The sequence below is a fragment of the Misgurnus anguillicaudatus genome, chromosome 5 (genome assembly GCF_027580225.2).
Source record: "Misgurnus anguillicaudatus chromosome 5, ASM2758022v2, whole genome shotgun sequence".
NCBI classification, from domain to species: domain Eukaryota; kingdom Metazoa; phylum Chordata; class Actinopteri; order Cypriniformes; family Cobitidae; genus Misgurnus; species Misgurnus anguillicaudatus.
Window position 1 is genome coordinate 24,777,228 of NC_073341.2, and position 26,943 is coordinate 24,804,170.

The window sequence follows — 26,943 nt, forward strand, 5'->3', positions numbered from 1 at the left end:
GTTTGGAAGCTCGTCAAAATGTAAGAAACTATGAAGAAACTGTCCATTGCGCTCTAGTGATTGTTTCACGCTAGTGTACACAGCATCACCTTTTTGCAATATGCAATCTAAATCCAAACTTTGCAACTCATTATGTTCACTATGCATTGCGAGAAACATTAATGCATTGCAAGTACACTGGCTGCCTCTAGAATAAACGTTATACCTTGGATCACTTTGACAGTGGGACGCCACAACAGACAGCACGTATGGGTTCAGGTCATCTGTACCTGTCGAAGAACTGGCAATACTGCTGGTGTCTAATGGAGCCTTTACCTTCCGACGTTGCTTCTGGGCTTCACTTCTCTTTCCTTTTCTTGGCATTTTAACACTGTTTACACTAAATTTGTGTATAAACGAGTAATGCCTGTTTTTGTTTGTTTATGCAAAAAATTAAACCAATAACACCTTTTAGTATCTCAAACGTATTTTCTTACTTGTATAAAACACCTATATAATCAACTACACAGTAAGGTATTGAGATATACGAGGCAACTAGGTTGAGCAGATGTAATGCTTAAACACAGATAAATTTTTAAATATATGACTGATTATGAACTTTCAGCCACAGGTAATGTCTATTATGCAATCAATTACTCAAGTTAAATATATGACACACAAATATATGAAAATATTACTTATGTAACTGTAAGCACGAATGCTTTAAATCACAATGGTGTTATATAGCACACAACGTCACGTATGAATGTGTATTCCCTCCTAACACAGATTCAATAAGATTTAAGGAAATTTTTACTGTTAACTTATCCACTGAAGTTTAACTATGTGATTAACAGGAATGCATAAACAGAACTAATGTAATACTAGCACAGATTTAACAACTCGGATTAATGTAAAATGATATTATAACCAAGACTAATGTAAGACTAAACCCAAATGTAATAACACAGATTAATGTAAAACAGATGTTATAACTCAGACTAATGTAAGACTAAACCCAAATGTAATAACACAGATTAATGTAAAACAGATGTTATAACTCAGACTAATGTAAGACTAAACCCAAACGTAATAACACAGATTAATGTAAAACAGATGTTATAACTCAGACTAATGTAAGACTAAACCCAAACGTAATAACACAGATTAATGTAAAACAGATGTTATAACTCAGACTAATTTAATACTAGCACCGATTAAATAACTCAAAACTAATGTAATACTTCACACAGATTAATCAAGACTAATGTAAAACCGATGGTATAACTCTGACCAATGTAATACTGGCACAGATTTAATAACACAGATAACTCAGACTAATGTAATAAGTAACACAGATGTAATGTTTATAATAAATAAAATGTCACCCAAATGTACTTAAACGTCTACTGTACAGTATGTGTTTTGTACCTTATAAAATCTATTTAAATAAAATACAGCCAGTGTATGATAAACAACACCACAAAAAAATACTAATGTAACGTTAAACAGTAGGCTTCAAAAGCTGAGCTTGAATCCGTGGTACTTCTTGAAGACAACAGGCAGCAAGGTGTACTGGAAGAGATGCTTTGGAGCTCCTTTTCTCTTGCAGTAGTTGAAGTTCACTAACTGGTGTCAATGTTCACTTGGTTTTTGTAGTAAGGCTCACAGGAAGAAGATTTTCAGGCTCACAGGAAGGGGGTTTTCAGAATCACAAGAAGCGTTTTTTCAGAATCACAAGAAGCGTTTTTTCAGAATCACAAGAAGCGTTTTTCAGAATCACAAGAAGCGTTTTATACGTTTTCAGCGTTTTTATACGTTTTCAGCGTTTTTATACATCTGGCCATTTTTTTTAAGATGCGTAGGCAAGCAGCAAGATGCATTTGTCAGGTTTGCATTGGTAGATTGCAAGCAGAGCAGCAGCATTTGGGGGGGGGGGCATGGCCAGTTATTTTATTAGTTGATGAAGTGAAAGTACAGAATGGAACAGCGGTGAAGATTTAAGCAAAGTAAAGGTTTGAAATTTAATTTAAAGGTATTGAAAGGACAAGACAAGAACATACAACAAACAGAGAAAAAAAAACAAGTTAGTTACACTGTAAAGATAAACCAGCATACATAATATTACATAACATTACAACATACACAGTAAATGTAAACGAGAACATAAATTATTGTAAATGGAGCAGGACATTACATGCATTACTATATTTATCTGTTTTTCTATTTCTTTTTTTACTAAATGTGTTATGAATAATAAAAATCACTACTTGTATATTATAATGTAAAATATAAACTTTTTCGTGACAGCTCTAGTTACAGTGTCTCACAAAATTGAGTACACCCCTCACATTTCTGCAACTGTTTTAGTTTATATTCTCAAGGGAAAAAACTAGAGGTGGGACAAAAAAAATAAATTATTCGATGCATCACGATGTGGCCGTGGCACATTCTGAATCGATTCACAAATGTCAAGAATCAATTCTTAAATGTTTGCTTACAAAATAATAACGTGATGTTATCAGAACCAAAATGTGGGACTCAACGGGGGAGCGGTGCTGCACACGGACAGCTTGAAAGAGTGCGCACTGCACGAGCACCTACAGTGGAACACAAGCAGTAGAGAAAGAAATAAACAAATACATCTAGGACATCCCTGTTTCTAAACTGCAAGAAAACAATATACACTTTGTGATGTTGTTCCTCTGCCTTTTCTATGTTCAGTGAGTTGCAAGGAGAAACAGCACATTTAATTTACTGACTCATCTGATCGTGCTAATAGCGTTTCCTTAAACCATTGGCTGACTGTTTAGATATAAGAACATGAATATATTTCTGTAAAAATATCCACATAGCTTGTTATCTAAGACACTGGGTGTGCTGCATTAGATAAATGAAACAATGTGCTACTTGTATAGCAGAATAGATTTACTATCCTCTAAAAATAACTAAACCTACAGCCATTATTGTCAAGATAGCTGACAACATAAGTGAGTACACCCTATATGATAGTAGATGTTGTAGTCCTCATGCTGTACGTCAGGTGCAGAAGCTGGCTTAAAAAAACATAAGTGCTGCCAACATTGCATTACAAATTGCAGAACGTCAGATTGTCAGTGCTCAGACCAAATGCCACACACAGCAACAATTCGGTTTGCATGGCCCAACACCACAAATGCTAGACACCATCTAATTTTAAATTCACACAAATTTATGTTTAAGTTTGTTTAAGACCACAGGATATGATTCCTGCCATTCATGCTCCTGGTTAGGTCATCTTCAGCAAAATGTTTGTGGGGTTTCTTGTAAGCCAGTTTCAGAAGAGGCTTCCTTCTGGAATGACAGCCATGCACTGATTTACTGTAATTTGAGCACTGATAATCTGACCTTCCAGTTTCTTCTGTAATCTTCTGTAAAGCAATGTTAGCAGCACTTATGTGTTGTTTTTAAACTGCTCTAATACAAGATAACCAAATTTGTAGGGTCCGGTCTAGCAAATAAAACATGAACATAATGAATAGGTTTTGTATTGTTAAATGATATACATTTATAATTACTTAGAGTGTACTCGCTTTTGTTGCCAGCTATATTGACAATAATGGCTGTATGTTCAGAGAACAGTTAATCTATACTACTATCACTGATCTATATAAATGACTGGATTGTGCATAGAATGCTTAACGTAACAGCGTGAGGTGAAGCCAGCGCAGAGTTCGAGCCGCCATCTTGGTATACCCAATCGGCAGAGGGCGTCATTGACTTCCATTCAAAATCATGTTTTAAATTCACCCGCTTTACAGCGTATCAGTCACGCAAGATTATTTTTAGGATATGTGTACGTAAATTAACTGTTAATTCTGGTGTTATTTGCAGTGTTTATGTTTTAATCGGGCAGGAAAAGGGATTTATAAAAAACATTTAAGGTGAGTGTGTCTAAAGTTTTTTTTTTGACATTCAGCTACACGGTCAGCGTTATTTCTCTAAATAAGTTTAGGTAACTTGTAAGTTTAAATAACATAAACAAAACCAGCAAATTATTGCGTGCACATACGGTACAAAGTATGATTATTTATTTAGATTTCAGAATGAGCACGTTTGTCATTAATACTAAATATGCTGCGGTCTGTCTGCTGATCTGATACTGTAATGAAGATGAATGTATAATAACTGATTAAAAACTAAAATGTACAACTTTCAGTAAATAACTATGTACATGCTTAGGATGTTTGTGTTGTAATAATGTACAGGGTAACTTTAGATATAAAAACGAAGACTATTGAAGTGATGTTTTATTATTAAAATCTGATCGCGTCCATTGATTTAATAGAATGTTTGGGTATACCAACATGGCGGCGCGGTGGCTTCACAGTTGTGACGTCATGGCAATCCAGTCATTTATATAGATCAGTGACTACTATACAAGTTGCACTTGACTACTCAAAAATATATACAAATTTCTATAGTACTGTTCCTTGAGAAGATATACTAAAATAAATGGTTGCTGAAATGTGAGGGGTGTAAGATACTTTTGTAAGATACTGTACATCTGTAATATCTGACAGTGTTACTTACAATAATGAATAAGACGTCCAATAGAAAATGTCCTAAAAGAAGAACAAAAAGACAAATTTTGATTTAAAGTTCAGACAAGGTATGATTAAAGTTATACAACAAAATACAGTGTCATCAACATTTTGTGTTTCTGCCATCCCCCAAGTCATACACAGCATTCCCAAACTAGTCATATCCATTAGGGCTGTGTATTGCAAACAATTTCTGAACTCTCTTCAGCTAAACACACACTTTACACCTGCAGCTCTTTGTCGTCTTTCTTCCTAAATGCGTTACTGTTAAGGGCGTCACGATTTTGATTTTAAATCGAAATTGATTGAAATTAAGTCTCAACCTTGAACTTCGAATTAAAAAAATGGGATCATCGATGTGCCACGCCCCCATGTCACGTCCGGTCGGCTTACCAAGCGGGGAAAAAACCTCTCAGATGTGCTTTTAAAAACAATGGTCCAGCGGAACGCGATTTATATTTTAAACACGAGGGATGTATTGCTGCAACTCCTTGAAATGCATATCATAAACAGGATTACTATCTAATGATCTGACTTCGGACAGAGCGCAGCTCTCTGCAAGTGTGCGAGAGTGAGAGAGGCGCCAAGATGCAGCGTGTTCTATTTTAAACAAAAGGGATAGTTTGCCTCAGCTCACAAGAAACGCATTAAACTGAACAAATATGTACGGATTACTACTTTAGTTTATGTTTAGACTTCAGACAGATGCAACAGTGCGTGCACGTGAGATTGAGAGAAGCGGAGGTACTTATGATGCGCTGGATTTATTTCAGATGCAAGGAGGAGTCCAAGGCGCGTAGATTAAGTCTATGTGCGTGCAAGCTCTACAAGTGAAGCCCACAACCCCCCCATGCAGGGAAAGCACGGAATGTGCATGTTATGTAAAACTATAATAATAATAATAATAATAATGGCATAACATTTTTTGTCTTTGAAAAAAGTTAAAACAGAGAATCGAATCGTGACATTAGAATCGAAAATGTAATTGAATCGAGGATTTGGAGAATCGTGACACCCCTAGTTACTGTATTATAAGATAGTGAATAAAAGGCCATGCTATAGGTTTATTATGAATTGCTTCAGACACAACGTGCAGTCCTTATGTGCAATTCTACCTAAACTGCTGAATGGGTGAGTGATGATGTTAAAGTTAAGATATCTGCGTAAAAAGAAAGATAATGCACACATCACCAGGAGCTCACGAGCTTAGCACTAGGGGTTTAACGGTATGTGTATTCGTACCTGACCGTTTCGGTACAGGGCTTTCGGCATGGTGCACATGTGCACCGTATGGCCGAATGCAATCTTTTGTGTGCGAAACATAGATACATTTTCGTGTTTCCACATGAACATATTAAGTTGCGGAAGACTCCGCGTTCGGCGCAAGTCTACTGTCAAACATATAACATTAAAAAAAGTATTTACTTAGCTGTATATTCGTTTGATTATTGATGTAAACGTTTACGGGGCTGCTTATGTGTCGTGTCTAAAAGTGCGTGTTAAATGCATGTCAACGCGCTGTTTTGTTCTTTCAAAAGTGAGTGAGAGGTTGCACGTCTTTCGTTGCTACACAATCATGAGCCGTGCTTTCTGTGACAGCGAGAATAACGGAATGTGTGATCGGATTTTTCATCTGCACCTCACGTCAATCATATAATCGTCGCAATTAGGGGTGTAACGATATTACAAACCGAACCAACCGATCGCGATACACCACCCACGATACGAATCGCAAAACTCCTGTGGTGTGTCGCGGTACTCTCACGCCTCCTGCTGCCCATTGTTGAGGTTAATGTCACTTATCTCTGACTAACTAATATATCAATAAAAAAATATTTGCATACATTTGATTAAATTCTATTAGTAACAACTAATAAGAGCTTTTTAAATCCTGTTTTAAATATTATATTCCAAAGTTACTGTTTTCCAAGTGCATGTCATGTCATTTGACTTGGGAGTGAGCGCAGGTCACAGGATGGCTGCTCCGCTTGAGATTGCAGATCCTCCGGACACATTTAAGTCTCTTGTGTGGAACATTTTGGTTTTCTAGTGGAGTACAGGAATGGAATTCGTGTCGTAGACAAATCATACACAATCTGTCGTAACTGTGTGCGTCTGTGTGTGTGCTTGCGTTCGCATGCGTGTGTCAGATTGGTTAACCGAAGTGTAATGGAAGAGCACGAGATCATTCTCCAAAACAAAAGTAAAACTGTAACAAGACGTTGTCTGTCTGAGGTAAAAACACGGGGTTAACACGTTTGTTGATATTTTTATCGCAACAGTGATTTAATTTGTTTATATCTGCCTGTTCAGCACAAAGTTTGCGTGTTTTATCGCCTCTGCTGTCACTGCATGAGAAAAGAAATCATTAATTAATCTGTTTCTTGATGTTAAAACATGTAAAGTGATGCATGGTCTCTGTTCATCTGTTCTCTTCTTAACAAATAAATAAACACATTTTAACGTGTATGCTCGTTTTGTAAGTTCATGATTAAAATGAACATGTAAACAAAAACAATTATTATCAGCATGAAATGACGGATAATAAGTGATGGCGGAATTTTTAAAAGTGGAAAAAGTCTAAAACGACCTCTGGTGTGTGTGATGATTACATTGATTACTTCATTACTGATAATAAACCCACATTATACTCGGATTTACAGATTCATAGTACATAGTGATGCACCGAAATTAAAATTCTTGGCCGAAACCCGAAAAAAGCAAACCAAGGCCGAAAAACCGAAACACCGAAAGAAATTATGCCAATTATTAGTACAATTGCATTTATGGCTATTATTGTGTACTAACTAGGGGTGTGTGACGGATCAAAAAACTCACAGTTCGGATCACATTACAGTTTTTGAGGCACAGATCAGATTATTTTTCCGATCAGCAAAAAGCGGGTGGGAAAAATCTAATAAACAATAAAGAAATTGCAAACATTTATAAAAAAGTACAAACTTGTACATTAATAAGGTCTGAAATTAGCATTACAGAAATCAAATTAAATGAATCATAACACAATAAATTAAATATATTATTATTCTTTAGAGCTATTTGTCTCTTTGTCATGGGTTTTTTGATTAACATTAATGACACAGACTTAAGTAGGTTAATCTGACTGTAATCTATACATACACTTAAGACAGAAACAAATGTTTTTATTAGAAAAAGAATACTGTGGAGATAATTTTGTTTATATATGCCCTGTCTATAACAGAGAGATTTTATGTTTGCTTGTTTTTTTTAAACGCGTCTCTCTCGTATGTGCACTAAGGTCACTTAAACGCGCGTGCACACATAGAGAATGAGGGTGAATCTCAAACAGCGCAACAGTCACTCCACATACAAACGTTACGTTGTGTTTCATTGCTTTACTCGCCAAATGTACGTTAATGGATTACAGTATGAGACACATTAGCGCGACTCTCTCTAAAGTTTACACATCAAGACATGCTTAATCTTTGCAGACACGTGCAAACGGCTCGACCGTGAGTGAAACCTGCTTGAACACGGAGGGGAGGGGTGGGTGACGACTGATCACCGTGAGTGAAACCCAAGCACTAGCACACAGATGGAAGGGACGCGGTTGACATTCATTTTCGGTTGACATTTTCGGCTGGATTTTTTATTTCGGCCCGAAACCGATAATGCCATTTTCAGCCGAAATTTTTGGCGACCGAAATTTCGGTGCACCCCTAATAGTACATGTATTAGTTGACTTCAATAGTAACATTTTCAGCATTTTAGCTAAGGAATGATATTCATCACCTGATAAACAGCTATTTACAGTCCTGCATTACTACAGTTAAAGTTTGATTTTAAGTTTGTTTGCCAAAGTTAATAAAGAAAAAGTCAATTAATTTTTGTTGTTATTATTAAGTTAAGTTAATCTATTGTTCCTTAGGATTGCTGGTAAAGTGACAGGAACCCTACACCCACAGCAAACCGAACCGAATCGGACCGAACCGTGGCTCCAAAACCGCTCCGAACCATGCCATTGGTGTATCGTTACACCACTAGTTACAATGCGAACAGTTAATCTTGTCGGGACAGAGAAGAGCTGTGGAGGGGTTTGTTATGAATATTATTGTAAAGCAGTCAGTTATTTACTAAATTAATTGTAAATGGACAGGTGTTACAAAAGCTACTAAGGAATTACTTGATTCAAAATGACACAAATTTGACTTACCTGTGGAATGTGGATGGCTCTTAAAAGAGCCTTTGGGTTCGCTTGAATATATCCACTAAAAAGTGGGGTTTGTTGTGAAGCACCACAAACTGGATGTTGGCTGATGTTTAGGGAACATAAAATGTAAAACAAGAAATAATCACTTAGTATCTAAATCAAATATTACAAGTCTATATACAGATAATTTAATATAAAAAAATACTCACACAGCTGAAGCAATAACCTGTCTGTAGAACAGCAAAAAAAAGAGAGATGTTACTAACTAAAAATGAAATGCAAGTAAAAAATGACGTGCCACACGTCTAGACAGCACAAACTATGTGAAGGCAAAGTAGTGACAAGGAAACACAACTTAGCACATTATTAGAATTGCTATAGCAGCATGTAACTTTAAGTTAATGGTCCAGTATCAGAAGTACAATGTAAACACACGTATATTTTGTTTATAAGACCCAGGGTTCCCCAACACCCTTAAGCAAAACTTTAAGTGTCTCACAAACAGACACAGCTGATCCATCTCGTCACCCCTGCATGTTGGCACGAGTGGATGCTGGCTGGAGCCCTCAATACGACCGTGTGAACAAAATGCTACCCTCATGCTAATAAACGCTCAACTTTATAATGAATGTTAAAACAAGTAAATATATACTTTAACTCGTGTAACATCTCTAATTGTGACAAAAAACAGCTCACATTTAAGCCACGCGTGCAAAGGTAACGTTACCTGTATTTCGTGTGGAATTAACGTTAACTTACTTGCACTATATAACACAGTTTATCGTTTAAACTATAGCAAAACAATACAGATATCTAAATTAACAATCGCATTTTGTCTAAAATAATCACGTGAACTTAATTCACCGTTGTTTTTACAACGTTTATGAATTTATGTCGAAAAATATCTCAAAAAATAACGGAGAGAAAGTACTGAGGCACTTACTTGGCTCAACCGAAATACCGGATGAAACAAGTTCGGGGCGGGCTGGCGTATTAGGGATGCGGCCAAATCTCGCGAGATGTTGAGTTTAGCGGTATATTTAGTTAGGATTAAGTTGAAAAACAGCATACAGTCACGACCTAAATCCCGTGAAATGTTGTTGTAAGGTTTGGGTATATGAAAAAAAAACATAAATATTCGGCCGTTTCTCAATCTGAAGGCTGCAGCCTCCGGAGGTCGCATATGCAGGCTGCATACTTCATCAAGCTTGGTTTATTTCAGTTAACTGAGCATTACATTCGCAAGTCATAAGCATATTACAATAATACACGATTAACTAAAAATAATAGTCAATTTTATAATTGTTAATATAATGAAATAAGACAGGGTTGGTGACGTAGGCAGCCTTCAAATCCGACCTTTGGAGGCTGCAGCCGTCGGATTGAGAAACGACCTCCGCCTTTATTATGAAAGAAAACAGCGCTCAACCGCCGAGACTTCAAGAGATTTTGGCCGTAGCTGTATCCATAGCCACAACCATTGAATCTAGAGCTCATCAGCAAAAGGTTTAGGGATCTTTTGTCTTATAGGTTTTTTTAAGAATCATTTGTCATCCATTAAACAATGGAATACTGAACAAATATGAATCAAAATAATGATCACTAGGCAGCAGTACTACAAATAATATAATAATAATAATTAATAAACGTTTTATTAGCATAAATATATTTACAAAGAAAGGCACAGTGACAATCAATCAGTGGTGTAGTCTAGATTTTTGTAGTGAGTATACTGTGATTTTTCCCTCTCACCCTTATGCCACTCGTCCCAGAGTGACACCCCATAAGCACCACCACACTTACAGATGCATACAGTATGGATCTTCATGTAATCGAGAGCATTCTGAAAGTGTACTCATAAACACATAAACTGAATGTGTTATCAACATGTCCGTTTATTATAAGAAAAAAAGACTTTAATAGTCAATGGGTTTACAGCTGGGGAAACTAGATGGATTTTTAGACTGGTTTAGTGTTAATCAACATCTAACTCAGGGCCAAAAGTTACTCAACTGTTAATTAAAATTAAATAAACTGTTTCCAATCTTCAATCCGTGGCTAACACATGCATTGAAGGAGAAAAAAATATCCACTCTTTCAATAGCTATTATCTGACAACTATTGATAACATTACCATGTGTAATTTAATGGTGTAAATGTTTTTAATTAATACACATTTAAGATGACCATGAATTAACTCTAATTTGCATAGTCATTGAAATAAAAGCTTATTTTATGCATATAATACAAGCAGTGTCTAAAAATGAAAATAGGCTTTTACTTTATTATTATTACAAGACCATCATGTAGCCTAATATTAGACACCCAAACCAAAGTGAAGAAAATTATCTTTAATTTGCAAGTCTGAATTGAACATCAACGCAGACATGATTTTCCTCACAAAAGTTTAAGATCATATACATCTTGAACGAACACAGAGAAGGAAAGTTTAACACTATGAACAAACATGCTGAAAGCTAAAACCATCAGGATATAATTACGGGCTTATTTTATTGCATTTGGAGCCTTACCTCCAGATAAACTAATAAACTGGACTGATGTTTTAAATGTTGTTTACTCACATGTGCGTTGTTAACTCTCCGGATTTTATATTGCAGCAGCTCGTTCACTTCACATGGTTTGTTTACAGTGCCGCGTGAGCAGCTACACTGCAGGTTCGACTTCATTTGGCGCTAAGCAGACCCTTTGGTGATGTCAAAGTACCGCGAGAGCGATTCAAAGCAGATTTCTCCATGTGATAAATGCAATCGCTCTCGCGGTACTTTGCTGTCACTCGCATGTGGGTTCTTCTGGTGCCACACCAGTCTGCTCCCCAGTCACTTTCGCGCCGCTATGGTAATTTGATTTCATACGCGAATCGGATCGCGCAGTTCGGCAAGAATTCAAACACACCAGATATATAGCCTAATATATATGCAGACAGTTCAACCCGCTAAAATAGCAAGTGTAGCATGCTACTGGTCAGTGCTTTACATCTGCATTATGACTAAAAGTTTGAAATGTCAGAAAACCATGCTGTTACGCATCCTCAAGCTATTTTTAGTGGGTATACGGAAATCCTTGACAATTTCTAGTGGGTATACGGCGTATACCTGCGTATCACGTAGACTACACCACTGCAATCAATATATGTTTATATAATACAGTTTAGTGTGTGTGTGTGTGTGTGTGTGTGTGTGTGTGTGTGTGTGTGTGTGTGTGTGTGTGTGTGTGTGTGTGTGTGTGTGCGTGCATGTGTGTGTGTGAGCGTGTGTGTGCGTGCGTGCGTGCGTGTACCTGGCAATTATCACGTTGTGGGGACCAATTTTCCCCACAAAGCTAGGAATACCAGTGTTTTTGTGACCTTGTGGGGACATTTTGACGAGGAAACAAGCTTATAAATCAAACAAAACGATGTTTCTTGAAAATGTGAAGTAGAAGAAAGGTTTCTGTGATGGTTGGGGTTAGGGAATGGGGTAGGTAAGGGGAATAGAATATACAGTTTGTACAGTATAAAATGCATTACGTCTATGGATTGTCTACACAAAACATGGAAACCAGAATGTGTGTGTGTGTGTGTGTGTGTGTGTGTGTGTGTGTGTGTGTGTGTGTGTGTGTGTGTGTATGTCTGTGTGTGTGTGAGAGAGAGAGAGAGAGAGAGAGAGAGAGAGAGAGAGAGCGCATCAAGTTTAATTGATTTTCATTTAAAATAATTATTTTTTTAATAGAAGTGTCACTTTCACTACTTCCTATCCATGCCCTAGCAACCATTGTTGAGCACCCTAGCAACCAGAATTCAAACAGTTATATTTTCAAATACGAATGTCATAGAGACATGGGGGCTGATTTATGTCACTCAAACTGGCAAGCAGCCTATGGAGTATCATTATGGGCACTGCCAAGCTACTCCCTAGCAACCATAGACAGTACCCTAGGAACGATCCCATAGAATGCCATTTTAAAATGTGTTATCACAGTGTCATAAGCTGTGTCCCAATTCAAGGGCTGCAACCTTATAAGCATGCAACCTTAAAAGGTGAATACTCAGTCATTCAAGGTGGCAGCCTCAGAAGTTGCGAAGAGAACTGAAATGAGACGGTCTGACCTTCAGAGGACCCATAATTGGCGTCACCTGCTGCACGCGCCCACCGCGCCTGTCAGCAGCACGATGTTTCTGACTTATTAAATTAAATATGCAATAAGAAAAGACACAGGGGTTGGACCATTTTACTTGTGGCTTAATTGGAGTATAATCACTAGTGGATGCCAATTTTCTTCCTAGCAACCAAATACAGTACCCTAGCAACAGAATAAACAAGCTTTATATCTCCGCATCAGAACATCGTAGAGACACAGGGGTTGGACCGTTTTACTTTTGACTCGACGTGTAATCACTACTGGATACCAATTTTCTCCCTAGCAACCAAATACAGTACCCTAGCAATGTAATAAATAGAGCCTTATATTCCTGCATCAGAACATCATAGAGACATGGGGGTTGGGTCTTTTAATCAGTATATCGTGTACACAGGTTCGGGCACTGGTAAGGACCCTAGCTCACTTCACTTTGGGACAATGTTCACTTATTTTTCTGTCACGTGGCTGCTTAAGAGCGTTGTAATCACTCAGAGCTGTTACTCATCAACAACCGGCAAAACCAACATCTTTCTGACTTAATTTTAAAAACAGTACATTGTGAAAAATGCTGTCATTGTTCTCTTACATATCTGTGCATAAAATTGGAGGCATATAATTACATTTTAAATGTAATAAATATATTTACAATTTTAAATAAATATTATTCTTTTAAATATTGAGTAGATTGTGGTTCCTTACTGTGTAGCAATGTGTGTTTATATTTACAACTAAAACAAACGTTTGTCTATATAAAAGTTCTGTAACATTTCATAAAGTTTATTGAGTTGGATCACATGATGTTCAGTTGGAGAGCTTTAGAAAAAGTCACATGATTTCCTGTAAAGGAACACAGGGACCATCGATGCTCACTGTTTTTTGTGTAGCATTGTGAGAATTTTTAGGGAACGAACGTTCCAGTGCACTGAACGGATTTTGCGAATGAGACAGCCCTTAAAGTGGCCGACTTCCTGATCAGTGCCCTGACTACTGAACAAGGGAGCTAATTGAGACACACGGCATGTTAGCTTCAGGCTAGCATCATACTAACTTCATGCTAAATCATGCTAGCATCATGTTAAATCATGCTAGCTTCAAGTTAAATCATGCTAGCTTCATGCTTATTCATGATAATTTCATGCTAAATCATGCTAGTGTCATGTTTAATCATGTTAACTTTGTTAGATCTTGCTTCAGACTAAAACATGTTAACAGCCAGGTAGACTACTAAACTAAACTTCTTTCAATTTTCTGTCAATCTGTTTTAAACGTTCAGGCCAGGCTTTGTCAAGCCAACATAAAGTTTGTCTTCAAACTTTTCTATCTAGTTATTATTATTCTTCTGGTCCACACTTTTTCTAACAGTAACTCCTCCTAGAGCTTTCAAGCTACACCCACAAAACTTTACAAAACGTTTAAGACTGGTACGTAGATTTATGCTATGACTTTTATAACTGATGGGACCTACCGAATTCCTAAACGGGGCGCTCAAACACCCCAAATTTTCCATTGACTTAACATTACGACCAACTTTGACGGGTCATAGCTGCGAACGAGAAATTTGTAGAAACTTGTGGGTTATCACAGTTGAAGAGGCTGGTAGGCTGTGTAAGAACATACATCACATTGGGGTGTAAGCTGTACCCCTGGGGTGTAAGAGGCACCCAAATTTCCCCATTGACTTATAATGGGGCAGGAAACATGCCCATATAAGGGAATAAAAGCGTCCCAGATGGAATATCTTCATTTTAGAGTGTCGCAGAGACATGGGGGTGGGCTCATTTTACTCAGGCATCCAATCAGTCTCTCAAGATCGTCCCATAGCTATTAAGCCACGCCCCTAGCAACCATTTTTGGGCACCCTAGCAACTTATTCCATAGACTGCCATTATAAATTGCGCAGATGGATATCTTTGCAGCACAGTGTCACAGAGACATGGGGGTGGGCTCATTTTACTCAGGCATCCAATCAGTCTCTGAGGATTCTTATCGAGGTATTAAGCCACGCCCCTAGCAACCAAATATGAGCACCCTAGCAACATAATAAACAAAGCCTTATATCTCTGGATCCGAACATCATAGAGGCATGGGGGTTGGGTCTTTTGGTCATGTTAGCCTTATGCTAGCTTCATGCTAAGTCATACTAGCTTCATGCTAGTTTCATGCTAGCTTTATGCTAATTTCATAATAAATCATGTTAGCTTCATGCTTATTCATGTTAACATCATGCTAGCTTCATGCTAATTCATGTTAGCATCATGCTATCTTCATGCTAATTCATGTTAGCATCATGCTATCTTCATGCTAATTCATGTTAGCATCATGCTAGCTTCATGCTAATTCATGTAAACATCATGCTAGCTTCATGCTAATTCATGCTAGCTTCATGCTAATTCATGTTAGCATCATGTTAGCTTCATGCTAATTCATGTTAGCATCATGCTAGCTTCATGCTAATTCATGTTAGCATCATGCTAACTTCATGCTTATTCATGTTAGCATCATGCTATCTTCATGCTAATTTATGTTAGCATCATGCTAGCTTCATGCTAATTCATGTTAGCATCATGCTAGCTTCATGCTAATTCATGTTAGCATCATGCTAGCTTCATGCTAATTCATGTTAGCATCATGCTAGCTTTATGCTAATTCATGTTAGCATCATGCTAGCTTCATGCTAATTCATGTTAGCATCATGCTAATTCATGTTAGCATCATGCTAGCTTCATGCTAATTCATGTTAGCATCACGCTAGCTTCATGCTAATTCATGTTAGCATCACGCTAGCTTCATGCTAATTCATGTTAGCATCACGCTAGCTTTATGCTAATTCATGTTAGCATCATGCTAGCTTCATGCTAATTCATGTTAGCATCATGCTAGCTTTATGCTAATTCATGTTAACATCATGCTAACTTAGTGCTAAATCATGTTAGCATCATGCTAGCTTCATGCTAATTCATGTTAGCATCATGCTAGCTTCATGCTAATTCATGTTAGCATCATGCTAGCTTCATGCTAATTCATGTTAGCATCATGCTAGCTTCATGCTAATTCATGTTAGCATCATGCTAATTCATGTTAGCATCATGCTAGCTTCATGCTAATTCATGTTAGCATCATGCTAGCTTCATGCTAATTCATGTTAGCATCATGCTAATTCATGTTAGCATCATGCTAGCTTTATGCTAATTCATGTTAGCATCATGCTAGCTTCATGCTAATTCATGTTAGCATCATGCTAATTCATGTTAGCATCATGCTAGCTTCATGCTAATTCATGTTAGCATCACGCTAGCTTCATGCTAATTCATGTTAGCATCACGCTAGCTTCATGCTAATTCATGTTAGCATCATGCTAGCTTTATGCTAATTCATGTTAGCATCATGCTAGCTTCATGCTAATTCATGTTAGCATCATGTTTACTCATGTTTATTCATGTTAACATCATGCTAACTTAGTGCTAAATCATGTTAACATGCTAAGTTTTTGTTAAATCATGTTTACGGAAAGTTAGACTACTAAACTAAACTTGTTTTAAGTTTCTCCAAAACTTTTTTAAAAGTTCAGGCCAGGTTTTGTCAAGCCAACATAAAGTTTGTCTTCAAACTTTTCTATCTAGTTTAATTATAAACCCTTTTGACGCGTGCGCAGCAGGCATGTATCTTGACATGACACATGATGCACATGTTTCACATGACGCAACAAACACATATTTTGGAATGACGAGCAACACACATGACGCTCCGAACGCATATTTTAATTCTGCGCCCCTCGGAAATAAAGTCACCGGCCGCCACTGTTTGTAAGGTAAAGCTTGTAAGCCTTGTATACACACACATTTACTTTCTCTCTGTCACAGTTACAAAAAAATATTCTTGTGGAGAGAGCTGGCTGCTACGGGGCAGGCTATTTTATATTTTATATTCCCAACCCATCAAGCTTCTGTTTTAAACGGCACTCACAGGCCCGGGCAGATAGCTCGCGGTAGCACACACGCATAACTGCTCCTAAAATAATGATAAAAATGATCAATTTGCATAAACTCGGTAGGCGAATTAAAGGTGAAATGGATCATTTGTGCACCACTAGTGGGACCAAACAGTTTCACAAAAATAATGATAATTTTCAAACAATGGTGTAAAAACATCCCGCACACCATTCATTTCAAGCTAAAACATTTTTTAATGAGGAAAACATTACTGGGTGCACATCTAAATGATGATTGTAGTCATTTATCGTCTGTTTAATTTTTTGCACAGTGTCTGTAGCATTATATGGCCCTTTGCTTCACTTTAGTTAACCCTTGCTTATATACTGTATATGTGATGGTAAATGGTCCGTATGTGTCATGCTGTGTGTGATAATCCGTTGGGCGGAGCTAAATGTGTCCTCAATATAGATCCGGATTGAAGAGCCCATAAAATTTCATAGCCATGTCGTCAAACTCCTCCCCGGACACATCCGCGTGTAAAAGTGAAATATATCTCTGAGGACGTTTATATGCTTGGATCACCAAAGGAGATCAGATGTCATAGATTGCCCTTTTGGTCCCACTCAACCAATCAAAACAGATATTACACAGTGATGCGCAACACTTACAATACCACATACCAAACGTACACACTGTCAAGCCCATGTGATCTTCGGTTGTTAAAGACGGGTACATACACAATACATTACGATACTGAGTTACTGTAGTGCGCAAAAGTTGTGGGTTCGGTTCCCAAACATACTGATAAATATGTGTACTATAAGTTGCTTTAGATAAAAGTGTCTGCCAAATGAATAAATGCAAGTGAAATGCTTAAAGGAGCCATGGCACAAGTCTTTTTTAAGATGCCAAATAAATCTTTGGTGTCCCCAGAGCACATATGTGAAGTTTTAGCTCAAAACACCATATAAATAATTTATTATAGCATGTTTATATTGCCACTTTGTAGGTGTGTGCAAAAATGTGCCGTTTTGGGTGTGTCCTTTAAAATGCAAATGAGCTGATGAAATTCAAACACTGATCACAATGATGGTGGTTTGTTGCAATTAAAACTCAATTGTGCTTTTCTCTGCACTAAATGGCAGTGCTGTGGTTGGATAGTGCAAATAAAGGGGTGGTATTATTATAATAAGATCTCCTTATGACATCATAAGGAGAGCCAAATTTCAACGACCTATTTTTTCATGTGCTTGTAGAGAATGGTTTACCAAAACTAAGTTACTGAGTTGATCTTTTTCACATTTTCTAGGTTGATAGAAGCACTGGGGACTCAATCATAGCACTTAAACATGGAAAAAGTCAGATTTTCATGCCATGGCCCCTTTAAAAACACCAAAAATATTGAAGGCTATACAAGGTTGCAATGCCCCCAGGAACTTGTTTTGTGGGCCCAGGTAACAGTCTCTTTAGAGAACGTGCTGGAGGAGCACGAAAATAAATGCTGCCAATCGCAGTTCACAAAAAAACATGGGCAACCATTTTTCCTCACTATTTCTGACAACTCCAAAATCCTTCTTCTGCCCCAACCTAGCTCTTTTCTCTCTATAGTTACGTCCAGTGGGAGAACTTTGAGTGTGAGTTTTCAGGCCTGAACTCCTTCATTACACACAGCATAGCCCACCTGTCTGCACTTTTCCACATCCCTGGACCAGGTGAACTTCTTAAATGAGGTTTATGGCCAGCGGCAACAGCTTTGAAATGTTTCAACGTGCAGCGCAATGCATTTGTCCGCAGGTGCACGCAGCTCAGTGTGATTTAGCTGAGTAGGACATGTTGACGATGCAACAGTATCAAACAGTTACAGTCCAAACCTGACATCTAAACTATTTCTGAGTCTTCCCTAACTAAGTTACTTGGTTGTTTTTTTCACATTTTCTATGTTGATAGAAGCACCGGGGACCCAATTATAGCACTTAAACATGGGAAAAGTCAGATTTTCGTGATATGTCACCATTAAACATAACTCTAACCCTGCGTTACATCTGATTGGTTAAGAGTAATGTTGTTCGAGGACCAAAATTGTTGATTCACCAGCATATTCCATTGGTGAAAAGTGAATCCAGGTCACCCTTGCAAAAGAGGTCCTTAATCTCATTGGGATTCTCCTGGTTAAATAATCATACTTGGACAAATCATGTTAAGCAACACTCTCAAAAAATGCTTGGTTATTTTCATCCCAGTGTTGGGTCAAAAATGGATAAACGCATCCCACTGGGTTGTAATTTAACCTATGCTGGGTTGTTTCATCTCAAATGCTGGGTTGTTTTAACCCATTGTTGGGTCAAATATAAAAATGTTCTGGGTTTATATAACCCAACGGAAGGGTTTGTCCCTTTTTGACCCAACGCAGAGTTTTTTATAGGTAGCATGTATATTTCGAGCACCCTAAACCCTACTCAACGTTTTTTAGTGAATGATCTGTAAGAATGGGGCTTTATTAGTGCTGTTCATTGATTTGAGTAACGTTTTTTGATATTTGGGTAAAGATTGACGACGCCATTCGCTCTCTTACATTGGTGAAAAGTGAAGCCATCAGTGTCCCCATACGGCGCTGACATCTTGGGTCTTGAGTCTGCGCAGTAGCGATTTTGGGACCAGTCCTCGCAGTAGTGAGCAGGAAGTAAAGCCGCGAAAGCAAGGCCCAGCCCTCACTCTCACAGAATGCACATATCACAGCTGTCAATCATGACGTGACACCACCGTTTTTATTCCATTAAATAACTAAATAGAAACAAACTTATTTTAAAAACAAACACTTGAATTTACATCAGCGTGATAAAAACTACAGAAAATGACAGAAACCAGCTTCGGAAAAAAGATAATTGAAGTGTAATTAAATTGTTTAGTTGGTCCCAAGTCCCATTGAATAACATGGGTAGGCGGGGTTTATGACTTAAACTGGGACCAGTCACTAGGGGCGATCAAGACGTTTTGGCTTCACTTTCAGGGCTTGTGCGGCACGCTTGGGTTGAATGGTGACTACTGCAGTTGAATTTTCCTATTGGATGTTGCGGTACTGCGTGATGTAAGCGGTACGACCCTACGTAAACAGGTTCCAGCTCTTGGTACGAGCTCAGTTCGTCCCCTCTATCCGTTGGGGTCTGCTCACTTTTCTTGCATTTTTCAAATATTTCCAGTGGGTGGAGTCAGGCTCTGACCAGGGGTTTAGTTACTCTTTAAAAGTTTTTTCAGTCTGTCATTGTTATAGTTTTGTAATTATAAACACTCCCATAAACATTCATTACACAGACTTAATCATTCACTACAGCAATAGTATTTGTGCATATGACCTTATGAACAGCCAGTTATAAGTAAATGAGACAATGGGCCCTATTTTAACGATCTGAAACGCAAGTGCGTAGCGCAAAGCGCAAGTGACTTTGTGGGCAGATCTTGGGCGCTGTTGCTATTTTCTCGGCGGGAGAAATAAGTCTTGCGCCGGGCGCAAATCAATAAGGGGTTGGTCTGAAGTAGGTTCATTATTCATAGGTGTGGTTTGGGCGTAACGTCAAATAAACCAATCAGAGCGCTATCCAACATTCCTTTTAAACGCAAGGGCGCAAGTTCCATGGCGGGTTGCTATTCTTATGATGGATTTGACAGGCGCACGCCAGGAGCGGTTCACAGCCGATGAGACCGACTTTCTTGTAAGAGCAGTCAAAGACAGAGAAGTTGTGTTGTATGGGGATGGGAGAAACCCGCCCAAAAATCAGTGTCGGTTAAATAGGCGTGAGAGGAAATAGCCGCAATTGTCTCATCAGCTGCGCCAAGCACTACAATGATGTCAGGAGACCGGGGGATCCCAAGCTTGCCAGCATAAATCGGGCACGCCGGGCACACAGGAGGACATCGCTGCGTCCACCCTCACCGCTGAAAGGGTTTGGGGGCTTTGAAATCGGACACAAGAAACGCAAGCAAGGTTCAACCCCAAAGTACACTTACAAATCAAGTTCATATACATGAAGGTTTCTTATGAAAACATTTTAATTATTATTTAGATAAAATAAACGTAATACAGCCACACAACAAACTTGCATGATAATTGTTTAACGCTGCCACACAAAATAAATAAAAACTATCACCACAATGCTCACCACAATGATTTCCCTTATCTCATGTATTAATATTTTTATTGTAACAATTTATTATTTAATGATTTCCCTTATCTTATATTTTTTATTGTAACAATTTATGATTTGCAAAAATAACTGTTGCATCTGTGTAGATTAGATAAGCAATGCACGTTGTGCGCGCTATACATTATGGTCAAGCATGCGCCCTTAAAATAGCATAATGAACCACGCGCAACGCGCCACTGACTTTAGGCTAGTTTTTTTTTTTTGTTAGTAGCGCAATTGTTTTTTGAAACTGCAAAATAGCATCAGGGATGGTTTGCGCCGGAGCACGCCTCCTTTTTTGCGCTGAACCGCCCAGGGAGCGTAAGTTCATTCCCTAGTTTGCCGACGTGCGTCTGTGGAGGGAAAAACCCGCTGTGCGCCGGTGCAAAATACGAAATGATACATGCGTCACTGACAAAGTCAATTGCGCTGGGTGCAAGATAGGGCCCAATGTGTCTGTTTACAGCTTTGTCTTATTATATCTGCCACCCTTCTCCTTACAGTGTTCTGCTGTGCACAGAGAGTTGAGTTTAACTACTACACACAAAATTGGAGAAAACTGTGATATATTAAACCCACCCAGAAGATCAATAGCAAAATGAAAGCTTAGGACCTGGTAGTATAACACTGTATCTTCAACAATGGCTTTGTGGATTTTTGCTACATCTCTTTATAGGTAGGATATCTCATTCCACCTCCCCCCTCCCCTCAGCAATTTCGATCTCCCCACAATTTTTAATAGGTTGTCACTTTTGAAAATATAAGTAAACTCCAGTGCAGTTAAACTATAAACAATTGGGGCGGTTTCCCGGACAGGGCTTATCCTAGTCCCAGATTAAAAGGCTTACTTGAGCTGCCTGTTTAAAAACATCTTGTACTGAAATATCTTAACATATATCAGTGCCAATGTTTGTGTCAAGATGCACACCAGTATTGTTTTTTGTAAATTATGTTTGTAAAAACTACTTAAATAACCTAATATAACTAAGGCCTAGTCCTGGATTAATCTAAACTCTGTGTCCGGAAAACTGCCCCTTAGTCTGTTAATTACTTTTAGTTTGCTTGTTAAAGTTGTGTCCATATTGCAGAGGTGTTAAATTTTGCTCTTTACTGTGCATTCACACCAGACGCGGAAGAGACGGCAATAACGCGCTATTCGCGGGTAGTTGGACACTTGAACATTTTGAATTTACTTGCTTCATTCATGTACGTATAAAAATCGCGCATGAAATTCTAGTCATTCAAGACATTCACGTGTAAATGATTATCATGGGAGGGGCTTATATAGCTTAAATTGAGTAAACTTACCAGATTGTTCAACCTCCTCACTCACTTTCTTCCAAACAAGATCCTTTTAATTTCCTGTGAAGGTATGAAGATGTCTCGTGTAGCGATGACGATTGTCCTCCATTGTTGTTTTGTTTTTCTGCCTCCGCTCGCTTTCTGTAATCACGTCACTGCTAGAGCAAGCTCCTGATTAACGCGGCGCAAACATCCGCCAAAGTTAGGATTTTTCCATTCGCGCTTACCGCGCCGCAGGGTGCCTATTAGCGTCTTTGCATTGACTTAACATGTAAATCCCGTGCGCTTGCTTCTTTCGCATCTGGTGTGAATGCACCATTAGAATCGATCTACAGTCGGTTGCTGTGGTAGTGATGTAAGCGTCCGCACGATGCCAAGAAAACGTATCATAGAAAAACTCAAAATAGATGTAAGTGTGGGATAAGAGAATGGAAGAAATGTAAATGTAGACTTTCCTTATGTCTATTGTGATGTAATCTCATTCTGAACTCAATTAATAAAGGTGACGTAATACATAATAAACGTATCATAGTTCTCTGAATGGCAAAAGAGTGAGCAGACATTATTTGGACAATATCATAAAAATTTTATTAGGCGTTGTGTGCAAAATGTCAAAATAAAAACAACTAAAATCTGATTAGATAACTCAGAGATTTAAAAAAAATCTGATTTATCACATGGTACAAAAATATTTGGGTCCAGATTTGCTACCTGTCTGAACAAAGCCTAACTTTAAAATGTTGACCCTATATACAGATTCTCTAATATATTATAATGCATTTATGTGTGTGTGTGTGCGTGTGAGCGAGCGAGTATGCGTGCATGCATGTGTGTGCGTGTGTGTGAAGGAACGATAGTTTCTTAGTTTTAAAGGGGCCGATCAACTCAGGAACTTAGTTTTGGTAAACCATTCTCTGCAAGCATGTCAAAAATAAGTATTGAAATTTGGCTCCTCCTGTGATGTCAGAAGGGGAAAATACTGCCCCTTAATCGGCACTATACAACCACGGAACTGCCATTTAGTGCAGAGATCAGATCATTTGCATTTAAAGGACACACCCAAAACGGCACATTTTTGCTCACACCTACAAAGTGGCAATTTTAACATCCTATAACAAATTATCTATATGGTATTTTGAGCCATAACTTCACATACGTACTCTGGAGACACCAAAGATTTATGTTACATCTTAAAAAAGTCTTGTGAAATGTCCCCTTTAAATTTCAAAAGAGCTTACAGCCACCTGCTGTGCAGACGGTCTCACTTACATCTTCTGTAACGCTGAACTTCCTCCAAAGTGAGCAGCCAGCAGATAAATGCGAGGAATCATTGGTCTGATTGAAGCATTAACAGCATGTGTTCTCAAAGGCTTACATGACTGCAATGAGGAAATAGACATTGAGAGGGAAATGGACAGAGCACTCTCGGTTATTGAAGGGCTTTCACTTTTCACTCTATTGGTTGAGCCCTGAAGTGAGAGAGTGGCTCAGTGTGTCTGGATTTCTTGCTGATGTTTCTTCCTCTAATGCTGAGTTCACCTTGTACGCCTCTTACTAATTTGTTTGCAGTGGCAAACAAATTAGTATTTACAATAGCATCAGTAATGGACAACTACTACGGCACCAAAAGACTATTATGAATTTAAAAAGTTGACATTTGCAAAAACAAAGTGGGGTGGGGGGTAGTGTGGTCAAAAAGTCTGCATGTGCATATTCATCTGACTATATGCCCAGTTCTGATTGCCTTTATTTTGCACAAACAATGAAATGTACTTTTTGCTTTAAGTATTAAATCAGATGACTGCATTAAGCCTATACAGAATGCACCAAGGGTTTGGCTAAACCTATGATGATAACTATATTTGCACTGTACATTTACATTTATACATTTGGCAGATGCCTTTATCCAAAGCGACTTAGATTAATTGGTATGCATGCTCCCTGGGATCAAACCGATGAGCTTTGCAAGGCTAACTATAAAGCAGTGTTTGCACTAAAACAATTGCACAGCTGTTTATTACTGTAACTTCACCCTAGGAGTCAATTTTTAGTCTTTTATGACTACCGGTGCATGTTTTACTCTGCCTCTGCGGGTTTTACGTGAGCCTGCTAGAAGCATCTGTGTGAACGTGCGTAAAATTATTTTGTTAATGTGTATTTGAATATGGTTCGACAGATACAGTACATTGGAGGGCAAATTTCCTAGAGATCTGATTTGATAAAAAAACACACCACATGGATGTTCCTTCAGAGAAATGACATTTTTTTTATACAGTCTTAAAAATCTTCAGTGCTGCTTCAGTCGATTCATAATGGCCATATAGAGAGGACACCACTATTAAAGACATTTTAAAAAGTATAACATTTCTAATCTGTCTGGTTAAAAAAAACTGAATTATATAATTTTTTTAAGTAAAATTAGGAGGTCCAGTTTTACACTATTATTTATTTGACCTGTTTATTTGAACATAGAGCCATTTCAGCAAGCAAACTAAGCTCTTGGAGACAAAGTGAGGTGTCTTGGTAAAGCAGGTGAACACAGTAAACAGATCATTTACATACTGAGCAATTAACCGCCTCTCTTGTGACTGGTAAGTTGTAGAATGTAGATTTTTCTTTTATCTTGATGATTTCTGATGAAACAAGCTGTTTCTCTCTATAACAGGCTACAGTAGAGACATCGACCTCTCATTCCAATTGCATATTTGCATTTGACATTTGAGGCTGATTTGGGTGGCTCTCCCACTGAGCTACACAATGTTTCCATCCCAATTTGCAGATTTTCCTGTCTGAAATGAGTGAGTAATATAATTCACCCAACTGAGAGAATCCAACCCTTACAATATTTACATCTTGACATTTTGGAGTTTGATAAATAGGAATTAAAACCAGGCGGGGAGAAGACCTCAAGAGAAAATCTCAGTTTTATCTTATTAAAATACGGAACACAAGAACAAAAATGAGGAAAAATGGTTATTGTTCCTTCTAATATTTAAAGGGTGTTGCCGTTTTTCACAATCACCCTTAGTGATATACACTTACCTAAAGGATTATTATGAACACCATACTAATACTGTGTTTGACCCTCTTTCGCCTTCAGAACTGCCTTAATTCTACGTGGCATTGATTCAACAAGGTGCTGAAAGCATTCTTTAGAAATGTTTGCCCATATTGATAGGATAGCATCTTGCAGTTGATGTAGATTTGTGGGATGCACATCCAGGGCACGAAGGATGCTCTATTGGGTTGAGATCTGGTGACTGTGGGGGCCATTTTAGTACAGTGAACTCATTGTCATGTTCAAGAAACCAATTTCGAAATTATTCGAGCTTTGTGACATGGTGCATTATCCTGCTAGAAGTAGCCATCAGATGATGGGTACATGTTGGTCAAAAAGGGATGGACATAATCAGAAACAATGCTCATGTAGGCTGTGGCATTTAAACGATGGCCAATTGGCACTAAGGGGCCTAAAGTGTGCCAAGAAAACATCCCTCACACCATTACACCACCACCACCAGCCTGCACAGTGATAAGAAGGCATGATGGATCCATGTTATCATTCTGTTTGCGCCAAATTCTTACTCTACCATCTGAATGTCTCAACAGAAATCGAGACTCATCAGACCAGGCAACATTTTTCCAGTCTTCAACTGTCCAATTTTGGTGAGCTCATGCAAATTGTAGCCTCTTTTTCCTATTTGTAATGGAGATTAGTGGTACCCAGTGGGGTCTTCTGCTGTTGTAGCCCATCCTCCTCAAGGTTGTGTGTGTTGTGGCTTCACAAATGCTTTGCTGCATACCTCGGTTGTAACGAGTCAAAGTTGCTCTTCTATCAGCTTGAATCAGTCGGCACATTCTCCTCTGACCTCTAGCATCAACAAGGCATATTCGCCCACAGGACTGCCGCATACTGGATGTTTTCCCCTTTCACACCATTCTTTGTAAACCCTAGAAATGGTTGTGCGTGAAAATCCCAGTAACTGAGCAGATTGTGAAATACTCAGACCGGCCCGTCTGGCACCAACAACCATGTCACGCTCAAAATTGCTTAAATCACCTTTCTTTCCCATTCTGACATTCAGTTTGGAGTTCAGGAGATTGTCTTGACCAGGACCACACCCTTAAATGCATTAAAGCAAATGCAATGTGATTGATTGATTAGATAATTGCATTAATGAGAAATTGAACAGGTGTTCCTAATAATCCTTTAAATGAGTGTACATCAACTAACAAACAGTACAATTTGGTAATTTTAAAAATGTTAGTCAGGTGGGATTCAAACTTGCAACCTATTGCACTCAAGGCAAGATATTTCCCTCCAAGCCACGTCAGTGTACATACAGATAGGGACTTGAGCCCACCTAAGACTGAAATCCTAGAAGCGCCTCAGGTTATTGTTAAAGGTATTGTTCCCAATTACGTATAGAAGCAAGAGACCCGAGAGAGAAAAGGAAGTAGATGGTGGGTGGAAAGAAAGTGAGAAATAGAGAGAAATAAGAAATATAACTCCTTCGGGACAAGCACTCATACAAACACCCGCACACGTACACGTCATAATTCACACATCTGAACTTCATCCACCCAAACTCCTCCCAGGCATTGTATGTGTGTGTGAAAACTACTTTACCGTGTGTCCCCGT

The 26,943-nt window shown here is 38.3% G+C and overlaps 1 protein-coding gene and 1 long non-coding RNA gene across 3 annotated transcripts in view; one reads left to right on the forward strand and one right to left on the reverse strand.

Moving 5' to 3' along the window:
* tafa3b (TAFA chemokine like family member 3b) overlaps nt 1–26,943 on the forward strand; it is a 140,805-nt gene that overhangs the window by 96,848 nt on the left and 17,014 nt on the right. The window lies entirely within an intron of this gene.
* On the reverse strand, nt 437–9,337 carry LOC141363952 (uncharacterized). The gene is made up of 4 exons (XR_012369673.1): nt 8,961–9,337; nt 8,755–8,854; nt 4,552–4,583; nt 437–1,818 (listed from the first exon to the last, which is right to left on the reverse strand). It is a non-coding gene; the product is annotated as an uncharacterized lncRNA (long non-coding RNA).